We start from the raw sequence: 17072 nt of genomic DNA, 5'->3' as shown, positions 1-17072 counted from the left end.
GTAAGAGGAGGGGACACACACAAGGCACTTCCATGGAAGATTCTATCCTAAACAGGGCAAGGGGTTATATTACAAAGGAACAGGTGAGCATAGCTTCACCCATGGGGCTGTAGCAAGACACACCCATTTTTGTGACTGAGCACCTCAGCACCCAGCTGGGGAATGTAACTCAGTCACCGGTAAGGCTGGCCTCCCACAGCCACCCTTGCATTTCTCAGGGTCCTGAGTTGAGCTATGGCTCAGTTCCCATCGGAGTCTTTTTCAGATCTTGACCTGAGAGCTTGGTGAGCAGCGGGGTTGGGGGCAGGCGGGAAACAGAAGCAAATTGAAAGACCAAGGTCAATGCTGAAGGGAGACTGAACGACAAAGGATTTTTAGTAAAAATAAAATTTAAATAAAATATACAGGAAAGTGCTCAGGCCAGCTCTACAATTTGCTTGACCCCATGAATAATGAAAATACAGGGTCTTTGTTCAAAAAGCAGGAAGCAGGAGTGCTGAGAGGTCCTACAGGGTAAGGCTTTTCCCTCCCTCTGTGATTTCCTTCTTGATGCGTGTGGGTGTTTTTCTTTTTCTTTCTTTCATTTTTTTAAAAAATTTGGTATTTGATATTACTCTAAAAAAAAGAAATAAAAATGAATCTGAAATCACAAGCACGAATTTTACCATCTTCACGTCACAGGATGTCAACTTTCAATGCAGAGGCAGGAGCCAGGGATCCTCCACAGAATTGCCTGAGTTGGCAATTTGTGCTCCAGAGCTGATGTGGTGTGTGCGTCCCACCAGATGTCCCAGGAGCAGAAAGTCCATGCAGAGCTGGGTCATAAGTTCTGCCCTGATGTCCTGACATGTGCACATTTGACCAACCCCCTGTACCGTCAGCTTACAGGTAAGGGAGGAAGGGAAGGAAGGAAAAGAGACTAAGGTGTGCCCCACTTTCCCCTTTCCTCTGATGTCACCATCAGCAGCACAGGTGCTTGGTGAACACAGGGGGTGATGTGAAGGGCAGAGGCCAGGATGGGCTTCCTTGCTGGTCTCTTTCTTAGTGTGCCATTGGCTTCTCTGTGCATTTGATGCAACTTCTTATTTCAAGGAAAAGTGTGGCATTTTTCCAGCTGTCCATGGCTGTGGACACAGCACATTCCCCTGGTGACCCTTCCTGGGTTCAACAGAACCCTGGGTTCTCAGGGGACTTCTCAGCGCCATATGCAATGAGAGCATTAATACCTGGAAGGCACACATATCCCACGGGGCTCCTCTGCTCCCACACATGCCCTGTGGTCCTGTTGGGCTTCACTCAGAGTCAAAGGTAGAATTAACCATACTATCAAGAGGGTGATGGCTGAGCTCATGAAGCCAGCCTTGCCAGGTGACAGAAATGGAGACTGAGTTCCAAGTCATGGGAGTCGTCATGGGAGCCCATGCCACAGCAGCCTGAGGAGATGCTGGGCTTGGTACAGCCCAGAATGACCTGAATCTAGGGTTCTAATAGCCACATGGGGACAGAAGAGGTAGGCTTTTAGGGTCAGAGGGGATGGAGCTGGGATTGAGATGACTTGAGGCCCTTAAGGGAGCTGTGTTCTCCATGAACACAGAGCCCCCACCCAGAGAAGTGGCATGAGATATAGATCTGCCTAGGCCTCTGGGTAAGGATGTTTTTAAAATTCCAATGAAAGATCAGATCCTTTATACGTAGGAATATAGTCCAAATTCACCCAATCCATGGGGCAGACTTTGGAGTATTAGGAAAAAAAATTAAAAAGACAAATCCACACTATAGGCACGTATCCAGAAGCTTTAGGTGGATAAGCGCATGAGCAAAAAATTCCAGTTGAGGATGAGTTGATATGCACACACAAACACCCACCCACCCACACACACACACACACACACTCACACACACACTCTGACATACCCCTTCAATCCACATATTAAATAAAGCACTATAAAATTGAGTCGGCAGAAAATAGACCATCATACTGATAACTTGAAGTCATAAAATATTAAGCACTATTAGAAAAACATGTTAAAATTATAAAAAACAAAAGAACAAAGAGAAGTCACAATAAGATAATGCAGTGAAAAAAGAACAGCTCAACTAGATAAAGTATAACATGAGACTCAGAGTGGTTCAAAATATTCTATGGATGGGAATCTGTAAAGATTAAACACAGCTAAAGAGCAACTTAGTAAACTGGAAAACAAAACTGAGGAATTAACCAGAATACATATAGCACACAGAGACAGACATATGGAAAATCTGATAGGCAGGTTAATAGTTAGGAAGGATGGGGAAAAAACAGGACCCGGGAATCAGGAACAGTTGAAGCCACCACCATTCCAGGGCTGGAGAGCTGGGGGAGCTGGTGTCCCAGGAAATCAGAGAGAGGGTCACCAGGTTTCTGCCAGCTCTTGGCATTAAACCAAGAGACCCGAGAGGAAGGCAGAGCCACAAGATGGCAGGTGCCTGGGTCTCTGAGCCACTGGGTGGAGAAATAGCCCCTGAGGCTAGGAATGCTGTGAGGGACAGAGGGTGTGGATGGACAAATCGGGGGCCCCATGGAGCACCCCTAAGAGCAAGTGGAAAAGCAGAGTGGGTGGACATCTTGGGAATGAAGGAAGGCTTATAGCTTTTGAGTTCAGACAGCATCAAACTCAATCCCTGCTCTGGGTCTTCCCATCTGTGTGACTTTGGGCAAGTGACTTACCCTCTCTGAGCCTCTTGGGAGGATGATAGAACCCATCTTGCAGGGCTGCTCAGATGATGGATGGGAGGATGGATGCCAAATGTTTGGAACCAGACCCAGAGAGAATGCTTAATACATGGTCCCTGTTGTCATGAGTCTTGTCAACCAGACTTGATCAAGAAGAGAAGAGAGGTATTGTGGAAGAAGAGACTCCTGGTTCCCTGTGTGTCCTGTGACCCTGGGTCCCCAGAGACTGTTGCCATTGCTGAGACACCCTCCATGGAGACCCTGAAGTGGACCATTCATGGCTGGACTGGGACAGGGCCTCCTCATTCTCCTCTCTAACCTCTCACACCTTCGACAGACTCACCATCCTAAAATGGTGCATGGACCCCCGTCTTCCATGATGACTGCCCTTCAGTGTCCCCCTTGCTCAGGCCATCCAGTGTCCCAGCGTAATGTTCCTATTGCACTCTGGGGACACTCAGACTTACCAGGGCACTGGAATCACTAGGGGGCTTGTTGAAAATGTCAACTTGAGGTCCCAACCAGGATCTACCAAACAGAAAGTCCAACCAGAGGGCCCAGGAGTCTTCATTTTAACAAACACCTGGGTGACGCAGACAGACTCCAGTCACTGGGAATCACAGCTGTAAGGCCCAGTACAGCTTAGCCCCATTCAACCCTCCTGAGTGTAGCGCCCCATGGTCCCCCCAACCCAAACCCAACATCAGGGCCACAAGGAGCTCCTTGTTCTCATACCACACACTGGGTGGTCCCACAACCACAACATCTGAGACCCTTATTGAGGCCTTGCTGGGTACCAGGCAGTCACAGGGCCGATCTCAGAGCCTGGATTTACTCTTTGCTTTCTGTCTGGTTGGCAGGGGCCATTACTGTCCTTGTTTGATGTAGTCACTCAGGCAATACCTGGAAGGAACAGGGCTCAGTTCCTTTAGTCTCCATACTAAAGCAGCAGGGGGGTCCTGGAGTCAGACCTGGCTTCAAACTCTGGCTTGGTCTCAGGCTGACATTTGCTGAATGCTTCTTCTATGCTCAATATCTTGGAGCAAATGACTAAATCTTCAGAGCCTCTCTTCTCTCATCCCTAAAAGGGGAATTTATTCACTGTAGCCGATCTGAGGGGGGCTCACTGGGCCAAAACTGGAGGCGAGGCTACATCCTATTCCAGTGTGGGAGAGAGTTCCGTGAGCTGCATGCAGTAGGTAAAGGCACTGCAGAAGCTTTGGACTGATGCTCCTTATTCGGATTATTCATTGATATTACGCTTCCGTTGGAAAAAAGCTTATCGCCACCTTGTGAGGTAAGGTCACCAGGTTCAAATCCTCCCAACGGTTAGTACCAACAAATTCAGGGGCCCACCATCTATCTGTGTTTGTAAACAAAGTGTACTTGACCCCAGATCAGGGTATTTGTCTACACCTGCTGTTCCCTCCCAAGGGAACAGCCCAGTAGTTGCAGTCTGGACCGTGTTGGGCTTCCTAAAGCTAAAATATTCACTATGCAGCCCTTAGCAGAAAGTGACGGCTGACCCCCAGGTCTAATTCAGGACAAGTGCATGAAGAGGGTTATTTATGTTCTCTCTCCTTATCGAAGCATTTGGATTTTATCTTTGCTCCCGTCCTCCTCAAATATCGCAGGCAATGATATTTCCATGTGGGAATAAGTCCTTTTAACGTCATTTCTTTGGGGTGGCTGCCGGGCAGTGTGAATTCTACGTGGATTAAACTTCCCCTGAGTGAATATCAGAGGATTGAAGGGCTTATTGTGGAGAGGAGGACCACAGATCACAGGTTAATTCCGACAAAATGAGAAATCTCTATGCAACTGATTCTTTGAATTCTAGGTGTCACTCTGATTATATGCTGAAAATCCCAGGTCTGTTCTTTCCCTAAGTGTGGAGCTAAATAGATATTCTTTAAGAGTATTATAAGGAAATAGATGTTTTCCCCCTAGTATCCTAACAACTGGAAAATTAAATTAACTGGCATTTGGATGTACTAGTGGAAATGTTAAAATTAGGTTTTAGAGCCCAGTGACTACAAAATCACATTGGTTGAGTATCCCTACTCCCAAAATTCCAAACCTGAAAGGCTCCAAAACCCAAACTTTTTTTAAATTTATTTTTTTATTTTTTTAGTCATACATGACAGTAGAATGCATTTTGATATATAATACATACATGGAATGTAATACACCAATCATATTGTCTATTCTATTCTGCTGCCCTTCCTACCCTCCCTACTCCTCCCCTCCTCTCCCATCCTTTCTCTCTATCCATTCTAATGTGACACACTTTTTCTTTCTTTTTCTCATTACAACATCATATATGTATTCTGTATAACAATGAGGTTCTCCTTCCATCTTCCATGCAATTCCCCTTCTCCCTGTTTTTCCCTCCCACCTCGCTTCCCTATTTAGTGGTAGTCTTCTTCTCATGCTCTTCCTCCCTATCTGATTTTGAGTCACCCCCCTTGTATCAGACAAGACATTCAGCATTTGATTTTTAGGGATTGGCTAACTTCACTTAGCATAATCTGCTCTAATGCCATCCATTTGCCTGCAAATGCCATGATTTTATTATTTTTTAGTGCTGAGTAATATTCCATCATGTATAAATGCCACATTTTTTTAATCCATTCATCTATTGAAGGGCATCTAGGTTGGTTCCACATTCTAGCTATTGTGAATTGTGCTGCTATAAACATTGTTGTGGCTTTATCCCTGTAGTATGCTCTTCTTAGGTCTTTTGGGTATGGTCAGAGATTGAGCATCAGTTCATCACTCACGAAGATTTGGAGTCAAAATCCACATAAAAGAGATACCTGCATACCTGTATTCATACTGGCACTGTTCACAATAGCCAAGATGCCCTTCAGTAGGTGAACTGATAAAAGAAAATAGGGTCTGTATGTACAGTGGAGTATTATTCAGCCATAAAGAGAATAAAATCCTGTCATCTGCAGGAAAGTGGAGTGACCTGGAGATCAATATGTAAAGCAAAGTTCGTTGGACCCAGGAAAAAAAATATTGTTTTCTCTGCTAGGTGCAATATAGAGAAAAATAAATAAAAACAAGATGATATAAAAGTAAAAGGGGACTCATAGGGAAAAGGAAGAGGACCAGAGAGAGCAGGAGGAGTGAGAGATGGAAATTGGAAGGGCAGATACAATCAAAGCACAGGTTCGCATGTATAAAATGTCACAATGAAACCCACTAATGGTTCCAATGAATGTACATTCAAAATTATAATTTTTTAAAAAGTCAATCAAAAGAAGATTGGGTTTGAGATCATTTCAGATGTCAAATATGCATTAGGAATGCTCAGCCTGTGTTCTCATTATCATTGAAGACAAGGATCCTATATTCTGAGAAATCACACCCAGCCTCTGGATGCCAGTTGTTAGGATCCTAATGGCCAATGGACTGACTGTGCCAGGTGGGATGTCCAACCCCCTCTCTGTGAACTGTTTCTTGAGTGGTCCTCATGGTAGGCTCTGGGTTTGACACCACTTTATGTCCCCAGTGCCTGGCACATAGAAAATCTTCAGTAAAGCTTGTTGACCTGGCCCAACCAGTGAGACCTTCCATGTGTGGCTCAGAGATCATGGAGAGGAGCCAGAGGTGACTAGACAGGGCCTGGAAATGTCTCTCCACCCTTGGCTCCTTCTCTCCTGTCCAGGCCCCCAGAGCATTTGTAAATGTATGTTCCCCGCTGAGCCTCCAGCTGCCTCCCACCACCCCTTCCTGTCCTCAATGCCCACTCTGCCTCCTGCTCCTGAGACATCTACCTTGGGTCCCCCAGGAGTCAGCTCCTCACCAGAAAGTCAGCGAATCTGCACGCCTGCAGCCTGGAAATATTGATTTCAGGCCAAGGTTGAATCACACTTTCTCCTGAGCTCCTCCCTCTGTCATCCTCCCCATCAGAGGAAGCCGAGCACTGTGCAGAAGGTTCTGACATCGGACTTTGAATCTGGACAGTAACTGGGACTCGAGGTGTATGGGGCGAAGGGGGGATGGAAGAAAATAAATCCCCCTTCACAGAACCCTCAGAGGAAGACAGGCTTGAACAATGAGCAGACGGTCCTCACAGTCCACGATGACAGACATTTCAAACTTATCATGCCCTGGCACTATATTAAGGCCCCGAGATTACAGTGAGGTTCATTAGAGGAACATCTGTTGGCAATCAGCACAGAGATGCCAGATATGATTGCTCAGAGTGCAGCCCAGCCTGGGGGCAGGGAGATCCCATTTCTGCAGGGGAAATCTCCAAGAGACACCGTCCCTGATGTATTGGGCTTCCCTGTGGCTCACTTCCCTCCTCCCATAAAAACAAGGACCTTAATTCAAATAGGCCCAGGAGCATCTGTTAGGAAGCAAGATACATTTCCAAGACCCAGAAGTCAATAGAAGTAATGGTGGTGTGAATAAAGACAACCCGGTAGAACTTAGTAGGTGCTCAGCACTAAGGGGCATTATCTCCTTTCATCCTCGTGTAACCCACGAGGGACTTAATATTGCCACCCCTCTTTACGGCCTAGGAAACTGAGGCCAGGGAAGGGAAGGAATTGTCACAAGGTCAAGTATCTAGTGATTCATGGATATGGTGACCCCCTCTCCTCTTTTACCCAGACTGAGGGTTTTCCTGGGATGCAAGACTCCCCAGATCGTGTCCCTGGGATGGTCCCAGGCAAACCTGGATGCAGCCCGACTCTGAGTTCACATCTGTCTGGTGTCAATGCTCACCTCCTGATCCCTTCTGGGGCACTATCTCTTGTGATCTCGGCTCCTTACTATTTACCAAGACAAAGTGTTTACTGAACACCTACTATGTGTAGGCACCACTCTGGGCACTATAGAAGGACTAGACAAAAAAATCTGAAAACCTCTGCTTCTCGGCGCTACAGCCGTAGCAACTCTCATATTTACTGCATATTCCCCTAGACTTCATATTCTCCTGAGACTACTTAAGTTTAATCATTAACAACAAGAGAACTGTAATGGCCACCTTTCTGGTGTCCTGTCCCGCATAGTTCTGAAAAGGATCTGTAGCCACTTCTAGGAAGGTGTGTACCCACAAGGCTCATCCACTATATCACATCCCCACGTCCCCTCTTCAGTCTAGAAATAGGATGTCCTGAGAGGCGATGTGATCAAAGGGCACACAATCAGAAGGGTTATAATTAGGGGAAACCTGGACTTGGGCAAATTCCTCTGCACTGCAACTAGGAGACGCCCTTGCAATTCAAGGGGTTTCACAGAAATACAATATGAGCTCCTGTATTGTAAGGATTTTGGAAACAGCTAGACCCAAGTTCAAAGCCAGACCTTTCGCTCTCTTATCAGGTGAGCTTGTTGTGTGCGTCTTAACCTTAGCATTTTTGATTCCTGTAATAGGAATAAGAGAACCTGCTCGAGGTGCCCGCCTGAAACAAATTAACACATACAAGGATGCAATGAACCGACCCACAGAAAGGACTTAACTACCAGGTCCTGTTGCTCTAACTCACTCAATCTTTCTGCCACCCCTAGGTTTTGAGGATTACCCTGGTTCCTGATGGGGAAACTGAGGCCAGCAAAGGCAAACGAACCAATCCAGAGTTCAGTGATAGCGTCCCAGCCGAAATTTGTACCCAGGGTGGTGTGGATTAAAGTACGATAGTTTAATAAGGACTTAGATAAAAGCACAGATGAAATCCCCCACCTCCAGCTATCCAGAGAGCACCCTAAGTTAAAGGCGCAAACAGCACTCAGGTGGCTAGAGGATGATGGTTGGGGTGACAGGAAGGAGCCACGGGCTGAGATGCCTTTGTTAGCTGGGGGCTGGTCAGGCTCTGGGGAGCCCAGTCAACTGCTGTTTGTATCCGAGGGTCATTTGTCCACATGGAATACATTCAAGAGTGGAAGGCCATGCGGTGGACAATCACAGGCAACAGGGGGGAGCTGGGCGTACAAGAAGCACCTGGGCTGGAATACCTCCAGGAGCTGCTCCTGGGGCCAACTGATGGGCATTTGGGAGGAGGGCAGCCAGTCAGTGGGTGTGAGGGTCACCCCAGTGGGGAGGGTTAAAAGGACCCTCTCTGGCTTCAGGGGCTGTCTCTGCTCTGCTCTTGCTCTGAGGTGGGACTGGGTGAGGGTCGTCTTGCTGGGCTCTCTCTCTCTCTCTCTCTCTCTCTCTCTCTTTTGCTGTTCTACTGCTTGGGCAAAACGAGAAGCTCAACATTTTCTGATCCAGGGAAGGAAAAAAGAACACTGAGCTTGTTAGAGACGGAGGGACGTTTAAAATCTGAATCCAGGGGATTGAGCAGTGGAGGGACGGTCTGTGTCTGGAGCAAAGTTTCCCTGGGCTCTGGCCTCCTTGTGAGCCAAGGTCTAGGGAGAGGGAGGACCAAGAGGGGAGGGAGCTGAGCCATCAGGGACAGGGGTGTCGCACTCTGCTAGTAAAAGCTCAATCTTACTCAACTCTCAAAAGCATCTTCTCTGCTTCTTAGTCTAGTTGCTCAAAGTGTAACCCGCAGGGGGACTTATTGATCTTGCCTACCTGCAGGATCCCTGTGGGACATAATGCACATCCCAGGAGGCTGGGTGACAACAACAGGAGCCCTTCTGGCTGATCTGCCAGGTGACATGCTCTGAGCTCACAAACACCATGTTCCTAGCCTGGGCTCCTCACACATGCAGCTTGCCTTGAAGCTCTGTTGCTCTCTACCCTTGCAGGGACGCTGGGCTCTGAGCCCACCAACTGGAGTGGGGGAGGAAAGAGAAGGCCCAGGGCAGGATTCTGGCCTGTGTTTAGTTAGCAGGGTTCCTTTCTTTTTCAAAAAGTGTCTGTCCTGAACCCCGTGAAGCTAGACTCATAAGCATCTCTCTTCCTAAGTCTGTTATAGTTGAAGCTGGTTCTGGCCTAGCGACTGATGTGGTGGGGGAGACATTCTAAGCTTATCCTGCTCGAGGAGGGCTGGCCTGCTCTGGAGCATCAACTCGAGTTGCCCAAGGGCCTCTGGAGAGCTCTCGCCTCTCTGCCACTCCACCAGCCCTACAGTGACTGTAGTACCTAGCTTCCTTGCCTGAGTGACAGCACTGCTCAAATGATAGTCTCACTCTAGATCACGGGGCAGAGTCTCTGAAGCCGGGAAGGCCTGGCTTCACCTCCAAGAGCTAACCTGGAGGAAAACTCGGAGGGCTGAGCCTACGGTGGCCATTTTATCACCTCCTGGATCTGCACAGTGACCCCAGCTACTGGGGAAGCCCTGGCTGGATCCTAAGTCCATCCACTTGCCTCTTTGCTTCTGACTTGAATATTTTCTCCCGTCTTGCAATCTCAGCTCCTTATATGCTGGAAAGGGAGTTGGGAGCCCAAGATGGCTCAAAACTAAAGCTTCCACTTACAAGCAACAGGGGACCCTGCAGCAAGTGAGGTCTCCCCTAGGAAGGGGAGGGGTCCAGGCATGGGGGCACCTGCTCTGGGAGGAGGTAGCCTTGCCTTTTTGGGCTGCAAACCCCAAGTCTTAAGCCCCTGGGGAAGCTGGCCTGTGGGCTGGGGGTGGTGTGGTTAACAGTCAATGTGTTAGCCTTCCTCCAAGCTCAAGGCTCCAGTACTGCAAGTCCTGCTAGTGAAGTCCACACATGCAGTAAATAATCGGGGACCACAAACCTGCAGGTGCAGTGGGTTAACCCTCGAGCTCTTGGGAGCCTTGCTCATTCTCATGCTCGCCCCTCCACCCACCTGTGGATCACTCCCAGTTACCAGAAGCTCCAGGAGAAAAACCTGCAACTTACCTTGGCAAGGGGGAACCCTGAGGTTCATCTTTACCTCTAAATGCTCAGGATCACGGGCCTGACTCTCTGAATCGGGTCTCTGTAAGAACGGTGATGCAGCAGACAGTGTTGTGGTGGACTCATGATGCCCATCCAGGATCGTGGGGCTCGACTGGGTCTCTGGAAATCCTAACTAGAACAAATAACGGTGCAGGAGATGCTGGGTTAATCACACAATGGGCTTGCACATCCAGCTGCAGCGAGGGCTCTAGTCAGTATGGTGAAGGAGGCCAGCCTCCCCGTGGAAGAGGGTGCACATGGCAGGACATTCTTAAGCAACTTGCACACTGATGGGGATGCTCAAATGTTCCATATAAGCCCTGCCACATCTCAGACAATGGACAAAGCTGTCCACCACAGGGGCCCTAGAGCCAGGAGGGAGCTGTGAGGACCTCTTGACCAACTTGGTGTGGTTGTGCCTGGGACTTGTCCATATTGGACACTTCCTGACTGTCAACTATGAGGTCATAAGTTCCCCCAATTGCAGCCCTTGAAGGGGATTTCAGTTCATCTCCTATCTGGTCTAAAACGAGATGCCAGGTCAAGCAGTAAGGAGGAGTCCTGGCCTGAGCTGGCTTCAAATCCTAGAAGCCTTTTCCTTAATGAGAAGGCATACCTACCCCACCTGTGCTGAATGGGGTCGGGTGACTGGGATCTGCAGGTATGTGGGCCTCTTAAGATTTTATGCCATCTTTCTAAAACGAGCTGTCTCCTAAAGAAGCTGTAGCCCTTGGCCTTACAAAAGGTCAAGGAAGACGATTATCTTTGACCTTGCTCCTAACCTTGAGCAGGCTCCTGGTTGAAGTTCTTAGCAATCAGCTGGGATCATCTAAAGGACTAAGGGCTTCTCTGGCTACTGGAGAAGTGTGCCTAAAGCCTCAGGGCTTGGCATTAACACCTCCAGGACTAGACAGTGGGCATGTGACGTCCTGATCCTGACTTCTCTCCCCAACCCTGATGCCCTGTAAGTGAGCTTTGTTACCTATCAGGACAGTCCACTAAAACACTGAACAATCTTATGATGGGGAGATGCCCTTCAATGCACCACTACCAAAACGAGGTCACCTGCACCTTCCAAGCTACAGGAAGAATGTCTACCATGCTGAATCTTGCTTCCCCTTGAGGGGGACCAGTGCCCTGGCCTCCTACTGCAAGTGTCCTTAAATCTCGACCTGTGAAAGTGAAACCTGGCCAGCATTTAGGGGTCAGGCATACGGGTTTGTCAAGGTGACCTTGAGCCACAGGAGGAAGTGGCTTTAATGTCAAAACAAGGTGGACTAATCCGAGGAGGCTCCCCAATGAGGCCATCTGGGAGTCGGCAAGTACCCTAGAGGTGCAACGAGGACCGTTTTTCTGTTGGTCCCCATCTTCCTCTGCCTAATGGGGGGGGGCTTACTCCTGCACCTGGGAATGATGTAGCCTTCCAGATAGGAGATCACCTCTGGCAGGAATCGAAGGGGCTAAGGAGACCATGTTCCCCTGCCTCAGCCTGCCATTCTTGGCCACAGCTGACAATGACCATGAGGGTGCACATGTCCTGTGTCATGCCAGGTCATCCTTGAGTGCACTGAGTCCCTTAGAAGCAGAAACTGTCCCTCCACTTAATGCCGCATGACAGCTGGTGTCACTCTCAAAGCTGGGAATGTCCAAGAACAAGGCTTGGTAGTTGCTGATGGGGGAAGGGACGTGGCCAGAATCTCTGCAATTCTCCCCATTCGTCAGACTGATTCGAATGGGCCATGAACAGAGACCCCATGTCACTCCCCTGGGCTTGGCACAGGTCGGCCTATCTGTCCAAGTCCCCTGTGGGCTGGTATCTGCAGTGAGTGTCAATGCTGTCCTGGGGCGTCCAGCCCATGGAAGACAAGTCCTTGTTATTCAAGGGAATACCTGCAAGGCACCCTGGCATCAATGACGCAAAGCTGACAGTGGCTGAGGGTGGCACAGCCCAGGCTTCCTGGGGTTGGCTGTCTGGCCATGAGTCAATGAGCTTTCCCTCTGTTCTCACCCCCCCAATCTATCCCTACTTAAGGGGCCAGGGTCTACCTTTAGCTGCTTCATGCTGATACAGGGAGGCTGTCCTAGTCTTGTCCCCCCACATGCTCCAGAGGGGACAATGGGTGATGCAGAGTTCTGAACCGGAAAGGTCCCCGTTTGTCTGAATAACTAAATGGGGGCCCCTGTGAGTTATATCACCAGGCAGTAGCTCCTGTAGAGCAACCTTGAGGAGATACTTGGTCCTCAGCACAGTGCCTGGGGAAACCTAGAGAAACCTATGGAGGATCATCTAGAACAAGTCTTATCCTTAAGTGAACCCACCGGGGAACTCCAACTCTAAAGCAGTTGGGGCCAGTATCCCTGAGGGTCCTTATTCAGGCTGAAGTTGGTCTCTAGAAGACTCTCCATAGACGACCTGTCTTCCTGGTTATTCTTCCGTAAGAACCGTATCAAAAAAGGGAATTCCACCTAAACTTCTGGGGCTTGACCAAGTTCATAAGCCATGGTCTGTATCTCCAAACCAAGCATTGGTTAAGGCTTGACCTAAGTACCCCAAAAGGACGACTTGGGCTGCTGGTTGGGGTCGCTTGGGTGCCTAAATGGGCGGTGAGGACTCCGAGTCTCCTGGTGCTACGTGGCCAGGATTTGCTGGAGGACATAGTTGGCTTTCCTGTCCCAAGGACAAGATATCAAACTAGTTATGACTTCCAAGAGCTGTATAAACTTGTTTCTTGCAAGAAGCGGTGGCCTGGGACTGCTCTAGAGGACTTTGGGAGCCCAAGTGGAAATCGTGTCCTGAGACACCTAATGGATTTTAATTCAAACTAAGCTTAGTATCTACCCTGGGGAAAAATACTGAACCTGTAAACAGTCCCAGGAACTCACGCCAGTAAGTGCCCCTTGTCGGCTCCCAGTGGGTGTACCTTAAGGGGTGGTGTCATAGGGACATGTCTGCATTGATCACTGGGAATGTTGTACCTGTGAGCCATTCTGAATCAACGTAGTGTCCCCACTTATCCTGTTTCTATATCTCCATAGAGGAGATAGAAGCTGGTCCTCTGCAGAAGCTATAAATCCTTGTACTTCATGGAGAGTGCTTAACTGTGAACATCCATGTTTATTGTCAAATAGCACAACCATGGTATGTTCTAGAACATATGTTCTAGAAAATACTTAATCTGTAGAAGTTCAAGACTTCCTGTCCTGATTTCAAGACCTGAACAAGGTCAGCGAGTTGACCTTTCAGGTGTTGGCACGGGGGGAGGGCACTTAGGTCTATGATACTAGAGCCACTGACCACTATGCATCTGGCCTTTCTGAAGACTTCTTTGAAATGCCCATCTCCAGAGCCACTCAACCCCGGCTCCCAAGAGGTAACTTCTAGGACTGGACCAAAAGTGGGGTCGATCTAACGCCATAACAAGACAGCCTGATATACCCTCCCTTCCCCTGTGAACCCATGTTGACCCTTCATAAACTGCCTGGATTTGGTGTCTGAACCTCATGACCTTGTTTCAAGGTTAACTTCGAGGCCTTACTAATCAGCACAGTAGTCACAGCTATTGCTCTCGAATTTGGCCACAACTGGCTCTTTTTGGAGAAAAATAACAGACTAGTTGTGATCACAATTCCTGGATTAGAACCCCTGAAGCTAAGCCCAGACCTCACATGCCTCAGTGAGGGGTGTTGGAGGCTGGGCCAGACCTAGCTCGGAATTTATCAAATACCCCTTAATATTAGTCCGTAAAGAGGATCCTTCCTTGTACAATATGCTTTATTTCTTGAAGCCTTGGAATCCATATCCAATAGGAACCTGTCCTTCCCACAAACCCTCAGTGGTCTTGGACTCGGGTGGATCATGTAGCCGGGCAGCCATTGGTCAGCGATTAATGCATGAGCCAGTTTGGCTAAAAAAATAACCAGAAAAATTAAACCATTAGACGCAAGCTTACGGTGGGGGGAACACTTCAAGGAAACAGCATCAAAGCCTGACTCTGCCATGTTGGCGAGCCACAAGCCATCAATATATCAGGATGCCATTAAGCTGTCACTTAAATCCCAGGCTAACACATTATCAAACGAGTACGAACTGTCCCTAAAAGGACAGGTCCACACAAAGTCCAAGGACCGCCACCCACCAGAACGTCATGCAAGGGACCCCTTGTGGGTAACAGGAGGCACACCGACAAGGCCCTCCCTCCGAGGAGAGCAGCCGCTTGTCTGCACTCAGCAGTATATATCCGCAAGAGGACTCTCACTAGCTGCTCGGGAGTCTGAGCTGGGGTGGGGTTGACGGCAGGCACAAGCTCTCATGGTCAGCTAAGCAGCCTTGCCTCAGAAACTAAACTCGGAATCCCCAGATAAAACGGCTCGTAAAATGGCAAATGACCTAAAATGGCAAACCTCATGCCGGTAATCCGTAAATCCAAAAGCAACACCATAGATTGTTTGGGGTTAACTTTGGGATCTCTGCTTAAACCATCTGGTCTAACCACCTATGGTGCACTAAAAATCCTTCAGACATCACTTGGGATACCTGGGGGAGTCCAGGTATGGATTAGGATGACAGGATGCTTCACTCTTGGCCTTGATCCCATACAATGGGATGTTCCACAGACTTCTTGACCAAGAAGATTAAGGAGATGGACTTGAGTAAAGCTGATGGTCTATTTTTGCAATAGGAACCGTAGTCGGAGGTTCTGGCTTAAGGGATGTCATCTCTACACACACCTCAGGTCTTAAGCTGACCTGGATATATGTCACTAGCATGCCCTGGGAGGGGGGTCTTAGTGTACCTCCTGGGGGTGCACATAATGCGACCCTGAGAGGATTAGTTGATGAGGGACTGCCCTGGAGACACTTCCATCTGAACTTGGCTTCCAGATGAGATGCTTGCTCCTAGCTAATCTTTTTTCTAAGGGGCATAAGACATCCTGGGACACAACTCGACACTTTCTTGCAAGTAGGGAAAAGTGAAGCCACCACCTAGAATCTTACCACTTACTGCTATAGAACGCCCTTGACCTAAAGAACGAACCAGGCTGAGTCGGCACACAACAGGTGGCTCCAGTGTTGATCTAGCTTCCTGACATGACTGTCAGGTAACCTTCCTCCTCTGGAGCAGTTTGGGTGCTAGGGTCCACCATTCCAGTCACCATCTTTCAGCGTTGCCAACAGGGCCTCTAGCCTGAGTTGCCACTCAGAAGGTCCCTAGCAACAGGGACAGCCAATAGGAGTAGGTGATCTAATGGGACCCAGGGCTATCTGACCTCCAGACTTCTAAGGAGGCCCTTCCCTAGGGTCACCCCCAAATGTTGTCCAGCTGACTCTGGCTCACTCCTAGATACCCTAAAGATCTTGTGAATCAGAGTGGCAATAAGTTTGTCCCTTCTCTGACTTTTGTAAATGTCTTTGCCTGGGCCAAGACACCCATGGCTATCGGTCTTTCGAGCTGATCTCTGCAGACACTCTCTAACCTGGGCTTCACTACCACAGACCTGCATAGCTTCAGCTAAGCATGTAAAGGGTTCCAGCCACTCCTACAACCCTTACAGCTGTCCAGCCAGAGTGACAGCCTAAAGTGGTCACTCCCTACCTTGAATGGCTACCTAGGGTGTGGTGAGTACACACATCGGCCAACTCCTTCCTGAAGTCCTGGCCTCATTTCTAGTGTGGTAGCCCCCTTCTAGGTAGGGGGAAAGACAAGCCTAGTTTCAGGGATTCATCCAGATCTTATAGAAATAGGGGCATATGCCACAGGAGTCTCTCCAGTAGGTATTCTTCGAAAGGGAGAATGACCATCAGCTGTTGTGTTCTCAAACAGAAACTTGCTGGAGAGAGTGGGGGTTGGCTTCTCGGAAGATGTCAGGAGGTATTGGGTGCGGGGGCCCTACCTGCAGAGCAAAAGGAAGGAGTGGGCTCCAGGACATGGATGCTCAGACCACTGTATCCCTTGAGGACCCGTTTGTCCCGCTTGCATCTGGGTTCTGAGCCTAGAATCTTGCACATGGGATGGCTTGCACCTGGATTCTGAGCCCAGATAAGCCCTGTCCTTGGCAGAATGCAGTCACAAATCACAAATGATGCTGGACACTAGGTTTCAGCTGGTAACGGCAACGAACCTGAGTCGGGTGAGCAAATGTGCAGGCAAAGCTTACTGGGGCTCCCATTTAGGAAGAGACGGCTCAGACACCCTCGGGCGGCTCCCTGGAAAGAGCTTGTCTGGTCTTCAGGGGCGGAAGAGTAAAGTGACCGGGGCTGCATTCAAGCAGCTCTCCCTGTGCTAGAGGAGTTACTGCAGCTATGTGCGAAAATACCTGCAGGGCACCCTGACAATGACCCAGTGAGCGTCAGACACCGGCCTCCTGGGGGTCAGCTATTGGGACATGAGCCAAGGCCTGCAAATGCATGTGCCCTCTTCCTCTGGGCCTTGTCTCAACTGTGCCGAGTTCCTCAAGAACAGGAAAGTCCAACATGACAAGTGGTACCAGACTGGCCAAATGGCAGTCCTGATAAGCTCAAGGACAAAGGGTGGGAATTGCTGCCC

The sequence above is a fragment of the Marmota monax genome, unplaced genomic scaffold (assembly GCF_021218885.2).
Source record: "Marmota monax isolate L192 unplaced genomic scaffold, Marmota_monax_Labrador192_F-V1.1 WCK01_AAM20220418_F8-fsc00459, whole genome shotgun sequence".
In the NCBI taxonomy this organism is placed as follows: Eukaryota; Metazoa; Chordata; class Mammalia; order Rodentia; family Sciuridae; genus Marmota; species Marmota monax.
The sequence above is the reverse complement of the archived record's forward strand: the minus strand, read 5'-3'. Positions refer to the sequence as shown.